The sequence below is a fragment of the Topomyia yanbarensis genome, chromosome 3 (assembly GCF_030247195.1).
Source record: "Topomyia yanbarensis strain Yona2022 chromosome 3, ASM3024719v1, whole genome shotgun sequence".
Classification (NCBI taxonomy): domain Eukaryota; kingdom Metazoa; phylum Arthropoda; class Insecta; order Diptera; family Culicidae; genus Topomyia; species Topomyia yanbarensis.
Genome location: NC_080672.1, coordinates 177,377,091 through 177,394,893, shown reverse-complemented (window position 1 = coordinate 177,394,893; position 17,803 = coordinate 177,377,091). Strand labels below are relative to the sequence as shown.

Sequence of the window (17,803 nt, the reverse complement as noted above, 5' to 3'; positions counted from 1 at the left end):
TTCCAAGAGAATCAATTTCAATTGTCAATTTCAAATACTCCCACTGATTGTTTTTGTTAATGCATACTCTCTGCGACTTATTCCAACCAAAAGTTATTTTACTCAGAAGTAACCAAAATTTGTGGGATTACTCGACATGAGGTTTGGCCAAAGTGGTTATTTTCGTTCAATATTGGCACTACACCATTCCAATTTGTCTCGATCAAGATTCAACGTCCCAGCACAGACTAACAGACATAACACTATGAGGGAATTCCCACAACTACAACTACAACAAGTGTTATGTCTGTTAGTCTGTGGTCCCAGTTCAACTGCTGGAAAAAAGCCAGAATCCCAGAAAACTTTTTCAGAATTCTGGCTCAAGGGACAATTGATTCAGGCTCCAATTCTGAATAGATTTGGCAGGGATGTCCTTAATTTGCTCTCAGTCCATTTGGTAACCCTACACAGCAAAAAGAATTGTAATGATGGTCGATGCGATGTTCACCGATGCGCATGGAATTTAGACGTAATGGTAAATCAAATACAATATTGTGCTGTTTTAGATACAATTATACACCAATCACCTAGTATCACATAGAAACTATGTGACTAGGTTTTTACGTCATTTCCACTGAATATTGCTTTCGGATCGATATTGTATTGCAATGAAAATGATGTACGAAATTGTTGCATTGAAAATTGTGTAATATTAATCTCCTGGAAGAATATCCCTGTTCAGAGTGTGATATTGTTCATTGACATATTTGTATTATCACACGATTTGGTGTAATATTATATTCATAAATACGCACATCACTGTTTACATCAACTTTACTGTGATATCACACGCACTAACGCTATATTAAACAGTACAAAATTATTTTCAGTGTATGAATGACAACTCTTCGCCGCCTGCCACATCTCGTTCATCAAAGACTTTTCCTGCGTGTGATGTGTGATAATTTTGGTATACAGATTCTCTACTCGTGCTAGTCCGTCTTTAGCAGGAAAAGTTTGCTCATCCCCTCCAAGTCTTCAAGATTAGGAAGTGCGCAATTCCATAAGGTGTTCCCGAGGCCAGATCATCGAAAAATTTTGTCGGCATAGCTGCATGTATTACCAAAAAGACAGTTTGTTTACTGGACTACTTATAGCTCGGCTGTGGTATGGAGGTTAATGAACGATCGATCATCAAATCAACCGAAGTAGGAAGGATCAGCTGGATTATCGGAATGACCATGAAGAGGCCGGGAAATTAGTACAGCTTTAATTTGATAAGAAGAACAGACCAAACTTTATCATGGTAAGTGAAATCATTTGCATAATTTTAAACATTTGACACCCTTTACATCTACCGTCCGCATATTTTCCATAATTGTCAGAGAATTTGTCCCCTGGTATTCTTCATCGTGATAACAAACTGTGTAATGCTGAGACAAATGAATCGTTCGATAGATTTTAGACCTTTATACTATTTGTCACCATACACACGAAGACACTATCTTTTGACAGCAGCTGTTTTCGTCCAACTTGCTGTAAGAGAATATGTCCAGCATAATCAAGACCAACCTTTTGAAATACTGCCACTGGCACATAGATTCGCCATTAACTCACGTACTTTTGTAGGTTTGATCTTGAAGGTCGTTTTCTCGAATAACTTCCGGATTCAGGAGAACATTGCAATCGATCGATACTAATCGTGATCGGAGCCTGGTTTTCCTGGCTTTTGAATGACGATGTCATTTAGTTGTCTCTAATCGTGAGGGACAATGTTACCCTCAAGAAACCTAGTAAATGAATTCAACGAGTATCTTTTAACAGATTCTGGCAGATTCTTCACCAAATTGAATTTATTCCTGTCGGGCCCTGAAATTTTATTGTTACATGATACGAGAGCAAGTGAAAACCACCATCGAAAATAGTGTTTCGCTCGCATTATCGTGAGGGTACGTGGCGCGGTCAGTTTTCTGTGCCGGGTGGAAAATGGACAAACCTTTTTGGCGAATTCGAATATCCAACAGTTCAATATTACACACTAATTAGTATTGCTTCAGTTTCGCATCGGGCTTTGCCCCTAAGAATGCTCATCGATGTTTCTATCGTTGATCCGCCAACGAACCAGCGTGGGTAATTGTTTCCTGGTCTTCATCAAAATAGATTATAACTATTAGAGGGAGGAAAGCGCCACTGTCTCCATGTATTCACGGACTGAAACATGGGGTCTCGCTCTAGCATATCGAATACCATTACTTTGACTTTAACAGTGGCATGCGACCTCTAGTTGTTATAATCTTTTCTTTCATCAAATTCTTTATTTGCGTTTCTAACGTTGCGTACTATTGGTAGCTAGCGAGTAAACCGTCGTCCTGCAAGGTCTTACACGAGGTGACCTTCTTTACGTATAGGTCTGAGCACTCTTTGTTCCATCACTTACAATCCAATTTTTCAATTTCTCCGAAAACATTTCTCGCACTCTTAGCGCAAAATAATCAACACGTTCTTTTGCAAATTAATTAATTCTTATTAAAATGGAGGAAACATTTCGCGGATCTAGAACACTAATGACAGATCAAAATCGCTTTGACAACCGCTGGTAACTCGACAAGTTCCTAAGCTAATATAACACCTATTTCACAGTGAATTCTTGACCGATTCCTACAAACTTGATATTATATGATAGATTCAATACTCCCATTATCTGCTATTTAATTTCTTTGAGTTCTGACTTTTGGTTATGAAGTTACATGTTGGTTATTGCGGTCACTTAGGAATTTCTCATATAAACCGGTACAATCATTATACCTCAGAGGCTTAAAATCGATTGAAATAGACATCAAATTACTTAGATTCACAGGTCGAGATTACTGATAACCAATCTAAGATTCCACCGAAAGTCCTGGGTTCCAGGCATATAACAGAACCAAAGTCACATTGGTTCTTCATTGATGACCGAATCAATTTTTACTAACCTAGTCATAAATGGAAAGTTTAATATACGGTTGGGCATTTTACCCCCCATTGAGCACCCTCCCTTCCCTTTCCACCCCCCATGTTAACACAAAGATTCAAGAACTCATACTAATTAAGTTAAATGAATATTATTTGTTGCAAGTGTGTCAGCGACGACATGCCTATCACGTTAGTAGCAGTCGTGGTAGACATTAGTAATGTCATCACTAAGCTGAATCTGAACTACAGAATCACGTTTCCTGGGAAACATTCACCTTGTTGTTGCCTCGCGAAGAGCAGTCTTCAGCAGGTGCCTATCTTAATGAACTACTAAACAAATTAAGTCCGCCCGATGTAAACCGCTTCGGTATTCTCACCAAGCGTACTGGTCTTGAAGCTCCCATTCATTGCTTCACTTTCCATGTACTGTATGACTGTTGCAGTACTGTATATAAATTTACTACGGGTTTATTTCGTAGTAATGGCGAATAGATATTTTATATCATTAAAATATTTTAAAATCATGTGGTATCAGAATGGCAAAATTAAATATTAAACTAATTAAATGGGTTACATCATTGTAGAATTTAAAAAAAAACGATTTTTTATTTGCCTACTCGAGTGTTTTCAAATTTATATACTAAAAACCGATTTAATCCACCTATCAGTGAGATGAGACATTTCTTACACATTTCACTATTGGATTAGTTTGCAGAACTCACGAGAAGTAGGCACCCAACTAGAGGTGGGATGAAAACAGTTTCAAGTCTTGCACGAATAAAATCTCGAATAAGCTGAATAAATTATAGAAATCAACAAAACGACCGAAATAAATAAGTAAAGCAAAAAATGAAATAATAGGTTTTTAAATTCATAAAATGAGTAGAAAAATTAATGTAAATCAAAATTATCAAATACACGAATCAAATTAGATTAGGTTATTAAATAAAAATTAAGATTATATTTAGAAATAGTTATAAGATTAAGATTAATTGAATCATACTAACAAATTGAATGAAATAAAACGAATGACTGAACATGAAATGCATAAAATTAAAGATATGAATCAAATGAATCAAACGAATCAAATGAATCAAACGAATTAAATGAATCAAATGAATCAAACGAATCAAATGAATGAAATGAATCAAATGAATCACATGAATCAAATGAATCACATGAACCAAATGAATCAAATGAATCAAACGAATCAAATGAATCAAATGAATCAAATGAAACAAATGAACTAAATGAAACAAATGAACTAAATGAATCAAATGAATCAGAAATCACACGAATCAAATGAATCAAATGATTCAAATGAATCAAATGAATCATATGAATCAAATGAATCAAATGAATCAAATGAATCAAATGAATCAAATGAATCACATGAATCAAATGAATCAAATGAGTCAAATGAGTCAAATGAATCAAATGAATCACACGAATCAAATGAATCACATGAATCAAATGAATCACATGAACCAAATGAATCAAATGAATCAAATGAATCAAATGAATCAAACGAATCAAATGAATCAAATGAATCAAATAAATCAAATGAATCAAATTATTCAAATGAATCAAATGAAACAAATGAACTAAATGAAACCAGGCATGGGAAAATTCACTCATTCGTTTGATTGCATCTGATAGCCATTCATCCTTGGTTCAGCCGCACACAATCGTCATAGTGAGCATGGAGCAACGAACCATGAGAGAATGCGATGAATCCTCTCTCAACCACCATGTTTGTGCACTCCGAACGGTCAGCGAACGCACTATGTAAGTGAGTGGTTAAAAAAATACTTGAAACGAACCGAACGTCAGCAAACAGGCAGGACTTCAATTCTGGATGAATCAAAATTCGCTCACTCATCGAATGCATTTGTTGACTCATTGAGAGGGTTCCTTGTATGTAATTCCAATAATAAGTATGAGGCGCTGTATATATCGTTTACGCAGAGAGAGCTGTAGGAATTAGATTTTTCTTAAAACTTCTTGTTCGGCTCGGAAGCCTTTTGGTGATTATAAGCCGGGAAATTACATGAAAATATAGCACAGTTTGAATACTGTGTCTGTGACATATGACGTCTATAATAATCATTGCTTCATAGGCAAGGACTGGACGTCGCTTTTGGGAATGATTTGAGATAGTATCGTCGCATTCGGAAAGCGATAGAAATTGTTAAATTTAAAATTAATTCTTTTAAAAGGCTAACGCGATGTTTATATAAATAAATTCATTATACCGCTACGGAGCTTAATTTCCTCACCCTTCGTAGTAGCAATAGCACAGCTGTTTATTATAGTAAATTAAGAGTAAAAACGAAATTAAAGTTTGTTTTGCTATTGTTAAGATTATATTGATTTGTAGACAGAGCTGCGCTAAATAAATTTAAGTGTTGGATACGTTGTACATAAAAACGTATTGACTCCAAAAATACGTCTGTTGAACTTTTTTTTTCCATAACTAGTTCGTCGGGATAATGACGGATATCAATATTTTTGTAATTATCTTTGTTTTTGGAACGAGTTTGACGAGTGGGTTTTGAAATACCGTCATCGGTGATTACTTTACGCCAAAAATAGAACGTTTTGTACATTACACTCAAGAACTACGATCACGCAACTTCAAATTTGAAACTGTTCGATGTTTTACATATGGCACAAGTACCTCCAAAGTCATTGAAAAGAACTTTTGGAAAATCAAGATTGAACGTGAAAGCTAAAGAGCTAAAATTGGCGTAAAGTCACCCCCACAAGGGGGCTACTTTATGTCAAATTTTTTTTCGCTAAGTCATGGTAACTCCTTGATTTATTTTTATTGATTATGCTCGTTATTTATGTGTGAAAGCAAATGAATGTAGTGCTCGTAAAAATAAAAGGGTGTGTTCAAAAACTGCGTACCACGCATCCAATAACCTTGTTTTGGAGAGTCGATAAGTCCTACAATGAAAAAAGCAAGCCGAGAAAAAAAGCTCTACATGATATACTTGATATTGATGATATTTAGCCTTAAGAATTAGACCACCTTGTTTTAGTATTTTTCTAAAAGTAGTTTTAATTGTGTTACGGAGTGCAAAGGCTTTTCCAACAGAAACGTTTTAATGGTCAGGTCAGTTCATCCATCTTTTATGACATATCCATTTATAATATGACGAATTTCGCACCAACTCGAACAAATGTTGGCAGCACCCTCTCAGATTTTAATGAAACTTTCTGTACATGAGAAATTTGTCACAAAAAGCCACTTTGCATACTTTTTTTTCCAAAAATGATCTAGACAAGCTTTTGAGAGGGTCAAACTTTTTTAACCAATTTTTTTCAAATGGCTATTGTCTAAAAATGATAAATCCTACAAAAAAATGTTGTAGGAGTTATTTTCGCAAATTTAGTCATCAGTTGGGCATTTAGTAGTCATTAGTTGGGCATTAGTATTTGAAACAAACTTTTCCTTGTCCAACCTGATTTTTTTAGTAAATTTGTCGAAAACTAAAGCAATGAAAGTCATAATCATCTCAGAATCTAATAAAACTCAGTTTGTCAATAGATATTGTCCAATTTAGCAATTAAGCGTGTTTATACGCGATTAAAGAGTTTTTAAACTATATGGGGTTACCTCGATCGGTAGTTACCGAAGAAGCTGGTTTCATTCCAGTAAAGCACATTCAGAATTTAAGCTGGCTTGAGGTTTCTGTCAGAATTTCGAATCAAATAAAACAACCGATCGCGGCTCATTGCTTCATTTAAAACTGATTGTGGCTGGTTTGACTAGGATTTAATAGTATTTACAGGTATGTTCCGTTGGGATCATTTTAGATGTTTTGATGCATTTTTTTTTCAAATTTACCCTTTGGTCGTTATAACACCTCGTACACCATTTTTGAACTTTATAACCTTGAATGTCATGTACGTCATGATATCCAAAGCCATTGTTTAATATTGTGGTTGTAGTTGAAAACTGGAAAATACAACCAGACACAATCGTATTTTCTTTTGTTTTTAGCAATAGAACACACTACTCCCGACGTCGTGAATTAGCATTGAACAAAAGAGAAAAAAAATTGTCGCTGATAGGATTTTCCAGTTTTCAACTGTAACGATAATATTTTAACTGCACAAAAGATAGACAGCTTAATGAATAGGGGAATTGGGGGCAAGTCCGATACCGTGGGTAAGCCCGACACCCCATAACTTTTCCCAGATATCAAATTTTAAATCATACAATAATAACAGGATATCATTAGTACGATTATTTTGAGTATTTCGAGACACATATATGCCATATAGATTCATCCAACGTCACAAAATAAACAAAATATGCGAAAGCAAAGTTGATGCGCACTTGGATGTTATTTTTAGTTGAAACATTTCAAGGTTTTAACAGCACAAAAGCTTTGAGAATTACCAGTATTTTGCCGCACATTCTAATCTATTCTGCCGGATTGTTGATCAACAGAGTTCCGAAAAATCATAACACGAACCGGATAGCTCACTACAAAAGGGTATGTTACTTCTAAGTGAATGAATCTTAGTAACAGGGGATATATTCTTCTTGCAGAACGGATCTTACTTCTTAGAATGGCTTCACAAGCGGTAATAAAGCTAGAAAAGATTAATGGAGAAAACCAAGTGTTGAACATTATTTATTCACACCACACATTCGTATGCTTTTCCTGTTGCTACGCGATGATATTCCAGAAAGCATGCATTTGCATCACACATACTCATATACACATAATTACACTTTATCACACATACACAACACATTTTTAATGAAAAATTGGACAAAAAGAAAGCTAACAAGGGTGTCGCTCTTGCCACTTCGGGGTGTCGGTCTTACCCGCAGCGTTTTTAAAATGTTATTTTTCTCCCTTTGGCAACCAATAATTTTTAATGAATCCAATTTTTTGAAACACTGAAAAAAATATATCTTGTTAAGAACCATCTAAACAAGCATTATGCACAGAATATACAATTTTTGGAGAATCGTGGTATTTTAGAAAAATGATTGCACTTAGGGTGTCGGACTTGCCCCCGATTCCCCTACTGAAATAGTAAAAAGTACTTCAACATGATACAGACGAAATAAAGTCAGTAACTTGTAGGTCACGCTAGCCGTTAAACGATAAGCTTGCGTATGTAAAAATTAAAAATCCTGCATCTTGAGCTATTTTACCTTTGCACTTCTACCCATATATTACCTCTACAAAGGATAGAAAACCGATTGAACGATTCAATGATTGGATATAATGATTGAATCAAGATTAGACTCATCGAGTGGCTCGCAAACCAAAACAATAATATTCCAATCTGATTCACTCACGTCCAAACATCATTCTTAGAAAATATTGAGAGAATGAGAGGCTCTCCGACTTAGAACGAACGGGAGTCAATTGAGTGCCGCACAGCTGCTATCGTTAATGAGCTTTGCAACAAGCTCAGTGTATACTTCCTGGCGTTTACTTCGTGAGACAAACACAACGGTTGGTAGCATGAGATGTATCAGAAGATGAATACAGATGAATGAATTTCGAATGTATTTTTCCCATACCTGAATGAAACAAATGAGCTAAATGAATCAAATGAATCAGGAATCACACGAATCAAATAATTGAAATAATTCAAATGAATCAAATGAATCAAATGAATCAAATGAATCACATGAATCACATGAATCAAATGAATTAAATGAATCAAATTGATTTAATTCATCCAGTGAATACAATGAAATGGATCAAATGAATAAAAAGAATCGATGAACAAAATGAATTAGGTAAAAAATAAATGAAATGCATAAATAAAACAAACGAATCAAATAAACAAAATGAACTGAAGTGATAAAATGAATAAAAAGAGAAAAAAATGTGCAGAATAAAATTCATTGATTAAAATGAAAAATTAATCAATTGTAAAAGGTTATAAATTAATATAAAGAAATAAATTGAATCAAATAAATTATTGGGATGAAATGATTAAAACTGAAAAAGTAGTCAGATTATTAAAATGAAGAAACTGAACAAAATGAATAAACTAGAAAAAATTAATAAAATGCATACAAAAAACAAAGAATAAAATAAGTTAAATGAATGATATGAGTAAAATGCACAAAAAGAATAAACTGATCAGAATGATTCCAAAGAATGAAACGAATAAAATAAGCAAAATGAACGCAGATGAACAAAACGAATAAAAAGATGCTGAATGAAATAATTAATTAAAAAGAAATGGTCATATATTTGAAGCTAAAAACATTTTTGAATGAAGAAAATGAATATACCGGATTCTACGAATTGGAGAACCATTGCATCAGAAAGTTTTGAAATGTTTTTGAAAATCCCATCTTCTGAGAAAAGTCTAATAAATATGCAATGGACTTACTTGACGGCGTCGTTTTAAGATTATCTGGTGTTTCTACTTTATTGTTGGACCTTAATTAGTTATCAGGAACCTGGAACGTTCAATTTGCTTTGGAATTCGAAGTTTTTGGTTTTTGGTCGCATATTCCCGAAAAAAAGATTTTTGTACAGAATAGAATTTACTGGTCCAGTATTTTAACGCGCAATTGAATATAGTAAAGTGGGACAAGGTCACATGTGCTTTCAAGCCGCTTGAACAGAGAACGACAGGGAGAATGCGATTCGTGAATGAGACAGGTAGATATTTCAAAGTTTTTATTTGCATTGAAGTAAATAGTGTGAAATGTCTGGCTATGTCGATAGCATAAAAGCCGTGCATTCAGTTGATTGCAATGCAGTCTCTTCCCATTCATCCTTATAGCTTTCATATTGTTTCGTTCGGAATTCTCGTGCAGGCAATATGTCAATAAATAAGTCCTATACAGACCAATACTGTGAAAAAGAAATGGTTCAAACTACTCAGTATATCCAGATATGGACGACGATAAGTTAGAAGACACATCGTAGTTGCATCCCCCATCGAGAGTGGGTACTTTGGAAAACTTTTTCCTGGATCTAATTTGTGGATATTTTTGGTCTTTGATCCGTTATTTTCATGAAAGTTCGTACCAATACAACGAATGTGCAGTTGATACAACTCATGGTTCATTCGCCTGCGCAACGTTCCGTCTTCCATCTGCACGCCACCATAGATGGTACGCAACACCTTTCGTTCGAAAACTCCAAGGGCGCGTTGATCCTCCACGAGCATAGTCCAGGTCTCGTGGCCGTAGAGGACCACCGATCTAATCAGCGTCTTGTAGATAATCAACTTCGTGCGGCGGCGAATTTTGTTCGACCGGAGCGTCCTCCGGAGTCCAAAGTAGGCACGATTTCCCGCCAAGATCCGTCTCTAAATTTCTCTGCTGTTATCATTGTCGTCGGTTACCAGTGAGCCCAAATACATGAATTCGTCGACCATCTCGATTTCGTCACCGTCAATCCGAACTCGGGTGGAAGGTTCACATTGTCGTCTCTAGAACCTCTTCCTCTCATGTATTTTGTCTTCGAAGCGTTGATGGCAAGTCCAATCCTGCTGGCTTCTGCTTTCAGTCTTTGAGCATATATTTCATTCAAAATTCAATAGAGATACGAATAGTTTAAATATCGCACGTGGAATGTCTCTTTTGAAAATTTTCATCGTCAAACTTTCATATTATCCAGTTAAGCCAAATATTTTTCTGATATAGCCATGAATTTCCCTAATTATAGTGTAGATACAGGCTTTGAATACAATTGAATTAAAATTGAGTTGATGTAGCAGACAAAAAATAGTTTTGTTTTCTCAAACCTTCGCAATTACAATTAACAAATATTTCAGATTGACAGAAGATCTTATCACGCAACTTAGAAATGGATACAGAAATAGCTAGATAGATGCGATAGAAGAGAAACAGAGAGAGAGAGAGAGATGGGGGGCGTGTGAGGAATGGCAAATGATGGTTAATGCAGTGATATTATTTTTATAGGTATATTATTATGATATATTGATTTCTTACATTCTTATCATAAATAATGTAAGTAGTAATTTTTGCGCCATAACCAGTATAACCTAAATCTTGCAAACCCAGTAAAGTGCAGCCGGAAATGAACTGGAATTCTGGCTGGTTTCAGTTCGCAAACGGACTCCAGTGACACAACCGATTCTAACTAGAATCGGTTGTGTCACTGGAGCCGGAATACGAACTGGAACCAGCCAGAATTCCAGTTCATTTCCGGTTGAGCTTAACTGGGAAAGAGCTAAATTTTCGCTAGATTTTTGGGCTTCAAACATACAGTTGCTTTCGGTGACGCCACGAGTATAATTATATGAGAAATCTTTTATCTCACGACTAGGTGAATTACTTTTTGATCTGTGTATTGATATACCATCCAACATTTACCTCATGATTGAACGCAATGCCTAATCCAAGGGATAAATACTAGAACTCACTGTTTCTTTATCAACAAATAATTTTGTCTTTGAAGTGAACTTATATATTGATTTTTGAGAAATAGTTAACTTGTTATAAAGGTAATTCCACAGAGAACAGACGTCCATCTTCAGCATTCAACTTGTGTAAAATCTCTAACGGTTTCGAAGAAAGTTTGGATATCTAAACCAGGTGCGCTACTGTCGTCATGTTTTTTTTGTGCCTGCCCACTGAGACGTCCAAAAAATTGTTTCAAAATCGTTCAACACGGGTCCAACGATGGACATTCGTTGAACGGTTATTTGGACGATGTCCAAATTGGTCCAACGAACGTCCTTCATTGGACGATTTTGAAACCAACCGTTCTTAGAGGGTGAGTGCGACAGAATTGACAGCGGTTATTCCTCTACCCAGTCAAACTAGTCCGGAGCCGATTCGGAATTCCAGCATGACTTCCAGCTCAAATGCGTCAACCGATAGAACCGGAATCGGTTGTTTTCTTTGAGCTAGATTCCATGCTGAATCCATCCAGAATTTCGAACCGGTTCCGGAATCGATTTGACGGATAGTTAGGATAGGTTGGTGTGGCGGCGCTAGTGTTTTTCGTATATTAATTCAAATGTTTACACACGTTTTTTAAATATTTTTGTTCGATCATGGATGTCTGTTCTCTGTTGTAATTCACAAAATGTTCTCAACATAGAATTCCTTGAATCACGTAGATGTGTTTTCATACCCCGATATTTAAAATCGGTTTAGTTTTGCCCCTAAAACACCAGTAAAGCAATACTCTGTATGAAACAATCTCATTTTTAGTTAGTGGAAATTGGTAAGCGAGGAATAAAAATACAAAATGTTTAATATCTTCGCCGCTTGCGCAATCTATAGCTTGTTGGAAAGGTATTTTTACAAGCTTTCTATTTATGTGCAGTTTGTGAGCAATATTACATTGTTCAAAAGTTATTTGCAAAAATCCTGCCGTGTGTTGACAAAATCCATATCTCAGAAAGTAAACAACATATCGAAAATCAGAAATAATAGTGTCAAATGGCAACGTTAGGCCTTTCATTTGAAACTAGTTTCATTAAGATCGGTTCAGCCATTGCTGAGATAATTACATGACATTTTGTACATACATACATACACACACACACACATACAGACATTGTCTCATTTTGTCGAGCTAAGTCGATTGGTATATGAAACTCGGCCCTCCGGGCCTCGGAGAAAGTTTTCAAAGTTTGAGCGAATCCTATACATTTCTTTTGTAAGAAATGTAAAAACGAAAAGCAACAAGAATATTTATATACTCAAATTTTCAATTGCGAAGTAAGACGCGATTAAACCTAGTTCACCTCAGAAAATCTGATCGACATCGGACAGACCGACATATCGTTAATAGTAACAACAATAATTTATATCATTTCCTTTATTTTCAGTATGAGACGTCGACTTCAGCGCATGAGCGCAAATCAATCACACAACCGCGCCATTGAATGGACGTATAATCACAGAGAACAGACGTCCAACTCCAGTTTTGAAGTTGTATAAAATCGAAGACATTTTCGAATGTAGTTGATATATCATCACCAGGTGTGTTAGTATCGTCATTTCGTTTGGTAGCCGAGTTCGACTGGATTTACAGGTTTACATGGAACTTTCAAAATGGCCGACATTATTACACCTCCAACCAGCCAAACCATTCCGGAACCGATTGAGTCGGAATCGGTTGTTTCCTTTCCTTTGGAATTTGTGAAATGGCCTCCAAAGTAATTAAATTTTTCTTTCAAACACAAATGTTTTATTTATTAACAAGTTATAGGTTCGAACATACCAAATTTATTAAAATATAGTTTGCTTTAATGTAAAATTTAGCTGACTACCAAAGCTTTCATATCACATCTCTTTTCATACTTTTTGTAGCGACTCACTCTATCTTACTCAGGTGCACAGTTACCGCCGGATAAAATATTGGCCCCAGAAACGCTTGATATAATCTGTAGCTTTTTCAAATCTTAATATGATTGGACTAAAAAAGTGGAGTCCTTTATTAGTATGTTGTTATTATGCGTGCCAAATTTAATAGATTAGATCATGTATGGATAAACCAAAAACGGTTTCAAGGGCGCGTATAATGACAACTCGAATGACAACCTATTGAAGGATTAAGCTGCAAAATTTTTTTCCAAAAATAATAAGATTTCACAAAATTACAGACGATTAAATCAAGTGTTTTGTGAGCAATATTTTACTTTGCGTTTATAGTGCACCTGAGTATATATTGTTCCCTTTTACATCGTTCGTTATTACACCATAGGCCGTTACACCATTTGCAATTACATCATTCTACATTACGTCGTTTGTTATCACATCGTTCGCCATAGCATTGAGTGCAATACATCATTCTTCAACACATCCTTTTCATTGCATCATTTAGTTTACGTCGTTCCACATAGCACTCACTCGTGTAATATCACACTACTCTATCTAAAGAGCGATGTGCAGCGATTTTGATGTGATATCACAAGATTTTTTTTGCTGTGCAAAAAGAATTGTAATAATGGCCGATGCGATGTCTATTGATGCATGTGGAACTTAGACGTAATGATAAATAATGCACAATATTGTTATGTTTTATATGCAATTGTACATTAATCACCTGATATCACATAAAATAACGTAGTGAGATTTTCACACCATTTTTACTGGATATTGCATTCGAATTGATACGATATTGCTATGAAAATGATGTACGAAAAGCTGCCTTCGAAATCGTGTAATATTAATCTACTGAAAGATTGTTCCGTTTTTCAGTGCGAATTTGCTCATTAATATATTTGTATTATCACACGAGTTGGTGTAATATTATATACAAAAATACGCACATCACTCTTTCCAACAATTTTATTGTTATATCACACGCCTTGACGCTATATTATTATCTCTGCACGATATTACACTTTTACCAAGACTTTTACACAATGATGATGGTCTTCGGTTTTGCGTGTCTCAGTCGCTGTTCTTTATTGCGATATTTCACCATGTTGTCATATTTATTTTCGCAAGAGGTCAGCTCAGATTTCTTGTCCGTCTTTTACTACAATTTCGCGAAAATGTTTACATAAAATTTGCTAATTTCTCAGCTAATAAATATTTTACTTAATAGTGTGTGAGTTACAGTACTGAAGTAGAATCGGACATAAACAGTAGCACAAAGTATTCTCCATCAGTAAGCAGACCTAGTTTTCAAGCACGTTTCAATTTTTGTCAACTGATCCCAGATACTGATCCAATCGTCAGGAATAAATTTTCCAGTGAGTATTTTGTGTATTAATAGTTTGTTCATTCACTGCTAGTAACCTCTTACAGCTATTCGTCCCCCCACCATGAAGCAGGTATTTATGGCCCCGTGTACGCTATTCGCTAACAAAATGCACATGCAATCAATATCGATACCTGGTTCGTATCGGATGCCTTGTTGATCAACCCCCGGTCGTACTATCTGGATATCTTTAACTGGAAAATACTCCGGATATCTTTGGCACAGACACCGATGGTGCCGTGGTTTAGAAAGTATAATAAAATCGATGTGCAGGATGCAAAACATGAAAAAGCATGCGAAGCAACTGATCCGCAATACTCTGATTCTTGCTTCGTATCTTAGTGAGTTGAAGTCTAAAGGGAGCATCAACAATGTGGACGATATTCAGTTCCTGTACACTATGTACTATGTAGTTGACGTTGTGAATGAACGGAGAAAACTTGCTGGGTATGATATGCTTATGTGAAGGATGAGTTTAAACTAACTGTATTGCTATTTACAGCCGTATAGCAGTTTGACCGGACATCTGCACGATGGTTGATCTGTCGCCGAATATTGAACTAAGTACATTCAGTCATTTGAAGGGTGAGCAGTTTACAGTTAGATTGCTTACAAGCGAGTATTAGTTTATTGATTTACCTCAATCAGAGCGTTCTGCTTTAAGCGAATAGCCTTAACAGTATTGTGAGGAACCTCTCCCAACATAAGCATTGATTTCAGCACCACAAATACGCTTGAAAATGGTGGTGATTAGGTATTCTCCAGCTGGCCGTAAATGTGCGCCTACCCTCTGCGAAAATTATTTCTAGCCATACACGTGCATGCTGGAGAATTTCTGTACAGGGGGTCCTTTTTTGAGCATGGACCAATTGTAGTGCCATCTCGTTATTCAGATCCGTTTTTCAATAGAATCTTCTATTGCACTAATTCTTTCTTGAATGTATTTTTTATTATTAGTTTTTTAATTAATCGACCATTAATTATTTTCTAAAATGTATTCCTAGTTACCAGATTTTATGAATAATCTCTTAGGCCGATTTCAACAGCTTCAACAGGGTGTTGCACTAGTGGCAGATCCCTTGTGATGCATTTTTTAAAATCAGCTAAATTAAGGTTCAAGTAACCTTTTTGAGCATGTGTTAGATTTGAACGCTGGGTAGTATGGGTAGGAAAAAATGTGTTCAGCTTTGCCACCGGATTATCCGTTTAAACCTTTTCAAAACTCTATACTCTAAAAGAAGAATATCAGCTGATTTATTAGGTCACAACGATTCAAATCATACAAAATAGCTGCTGGAAAAACTATCGGTTACGCTAAATGGTGCTTTTGAAAAAGTGGCTGTGATTTTTTGTCGCTACCACTCCTGAACATGCCCTAAAGTAATTGCCAAAGGGGCCGTTCATAAATTATGTCGCGTATTTACAGTTAAGGAAGAGCGTGACGTAACATGAATTATCGAGATATAAAATAAAAATTTTGACGGACATGTGATTGGGGTTCGGAAGTCGAATGTCGGAGTTCACTTGGGGGGTGCCTTTGTTATCCAGGCATGGTTCTGTGGTTATTCCGTGTAGTGCGTAAGTTTTGCTGAATTGACAGTGGACCACATAATTGATGTCCAAGTGCCCGACCTGATTATATTGGGATATGCTAGTATGGCCGTAGTGCCCTAGCGGATATATGCTCAAATATTTTAAACTTATTTGTTCGAAGGATGTCTGTTCTCTGTGACTTAGCTATATTTTAAAATTTTATTATCGAACAAAATGATGATTAATACATACTAGAATAGGATAATTCAGTATTAATTCTTCAAAAGGGCTAATGAGATTTTTGTAAACAAACTTCTTTCGCTCATTACTCCGCAGCCGAGTTGAATTTCATGACAAATACACATGAATCAACATCTTTACCCTTGGTAGAATCAATTTCAAATGTTTTCTGTGCTGAAATTATAACAAAATAAGAGAAATTAGCAAAACAAAAGTTTGTTTACACATCTTATTAGCCCTATTCAAAAGTTGATATGGAATTAGTAGAAAAGTTGCGGGGAAATTAATATTCGTGGATATTATGGTTAACAGCACTCTTTTATTTACTTAATAGTCGATTGATCCGTTTCAGACCTAGGGGACCCACTTAAGAGGAGATCAGGAAGAATACAAGAACGGAATTAATACGAAGTTTTAATTGCATCACTGACGACTTAGCACGCGTTGTTAGAAGCAGGATACATTGGACTAGACAAAATAGAGGACTTGAAGATACCAACTTCGCGACAAACAGGCGCAAAATGTAGTCCTCCTCCCGAGGACCGGTGTTTCCTTGGCAGACAGTTGCTAATTCGTCCGATTTTGCAAATTTTGTCTCGCGGGACGGACCGAGATCCGCTAAGCTATGAGCTACAGTCCTATCAGCCCGCTAACAAAAAGTAGTGTCTTAGGACAATTTAGTCAGGAAATCAAAAGTTGTCCAATTAGATCGATTAGCTTGGGATACTTTCACTATGCGGCACAAGCCCAGCCGGAAATGATCCAGAAAGCTGGCTGGATCTAGTTAGTAAACCGGGTCCAGTGACACAACCGACTCTAGCTAGAATTGGTTGTGTCACTGGAGCCGGAATGCGAACTGCAACCAGTCAGTATTCTGGCTTATTTTCCGGCTGAATTTAACTGGGAACTTTCAAAGAACTTGAGGATGTAAAGTACTACACGCTGATGAAAGGTCTATTTAGGATTTACTTGCTAGGCGGCGCTAGTGAGTATACAATTTTTCAGCAAAAAGTGATGATTTTTGCAGTTCTTCTAGTGTGAAAAATCTCAGGAATCAAACGAATTTATTGCGATCTTATTTAGAATAAGTTAAGGTTCTATAGCATTTTGTCATTCATATAAAATTTGATGATTTTGCCATGCATATATTTTTCAATCATTTTTTATAAAATGTACCTTGTTGAACGTGGAACATCCTCAGGAACAAGTTGGAAGTAGATTTGTTATTCGTGAAATTCAGAAACATAATTTTTTGACATTTAGGGCTGATTTCTTCACTCTCGCTTAGTGCTTAAGCCAGGTTTAAACGTACTGGTGAACATGGTTTAAAAGTTAAGCGAGAGTGAAGAAATCGGCCATTAGTGTCAGAACTTATTTTTTAACAAATTGCATATCAATTC

At 35.8% G+C, this 17,803-nt stretch overlaps 2 long non-coding RNA genes across 2 annotated transcripts; both read left to right on the top strand.

Moving 5' to 3' along the window:
* Positions 1–453: 453 nt before the first annotated feature.
* On the top strand, positions 454–13,132 carry LOC131690933 (uncharacterized). The gene is made up of 3 exons (XR_009305655.1): positions 454–514; positions 870–1,285; positions 12,748–13,132. It is a non-coding gene; the product is annotated as an uncharacterized LOC131690933 (long non-coding RNA).
* Positions 13,133–14,130: 998 nt separating this feature from the next.
* Positions 14,131–16,413, top strand: LOC131690934 (uncharacterized). Its single transcript, XR_009305656.1, has 3 exons — positions 14,131–14,622; positions 14,678–15,077; positions 15,133–16,413. It is a non-coding gene; the product is annotated as an uncharacterized LOC131690934 (long non-coding RNA).
* The last annotated feature ends 1,390 nt before the right edge of the window (positions 16,414–17,803 follow it).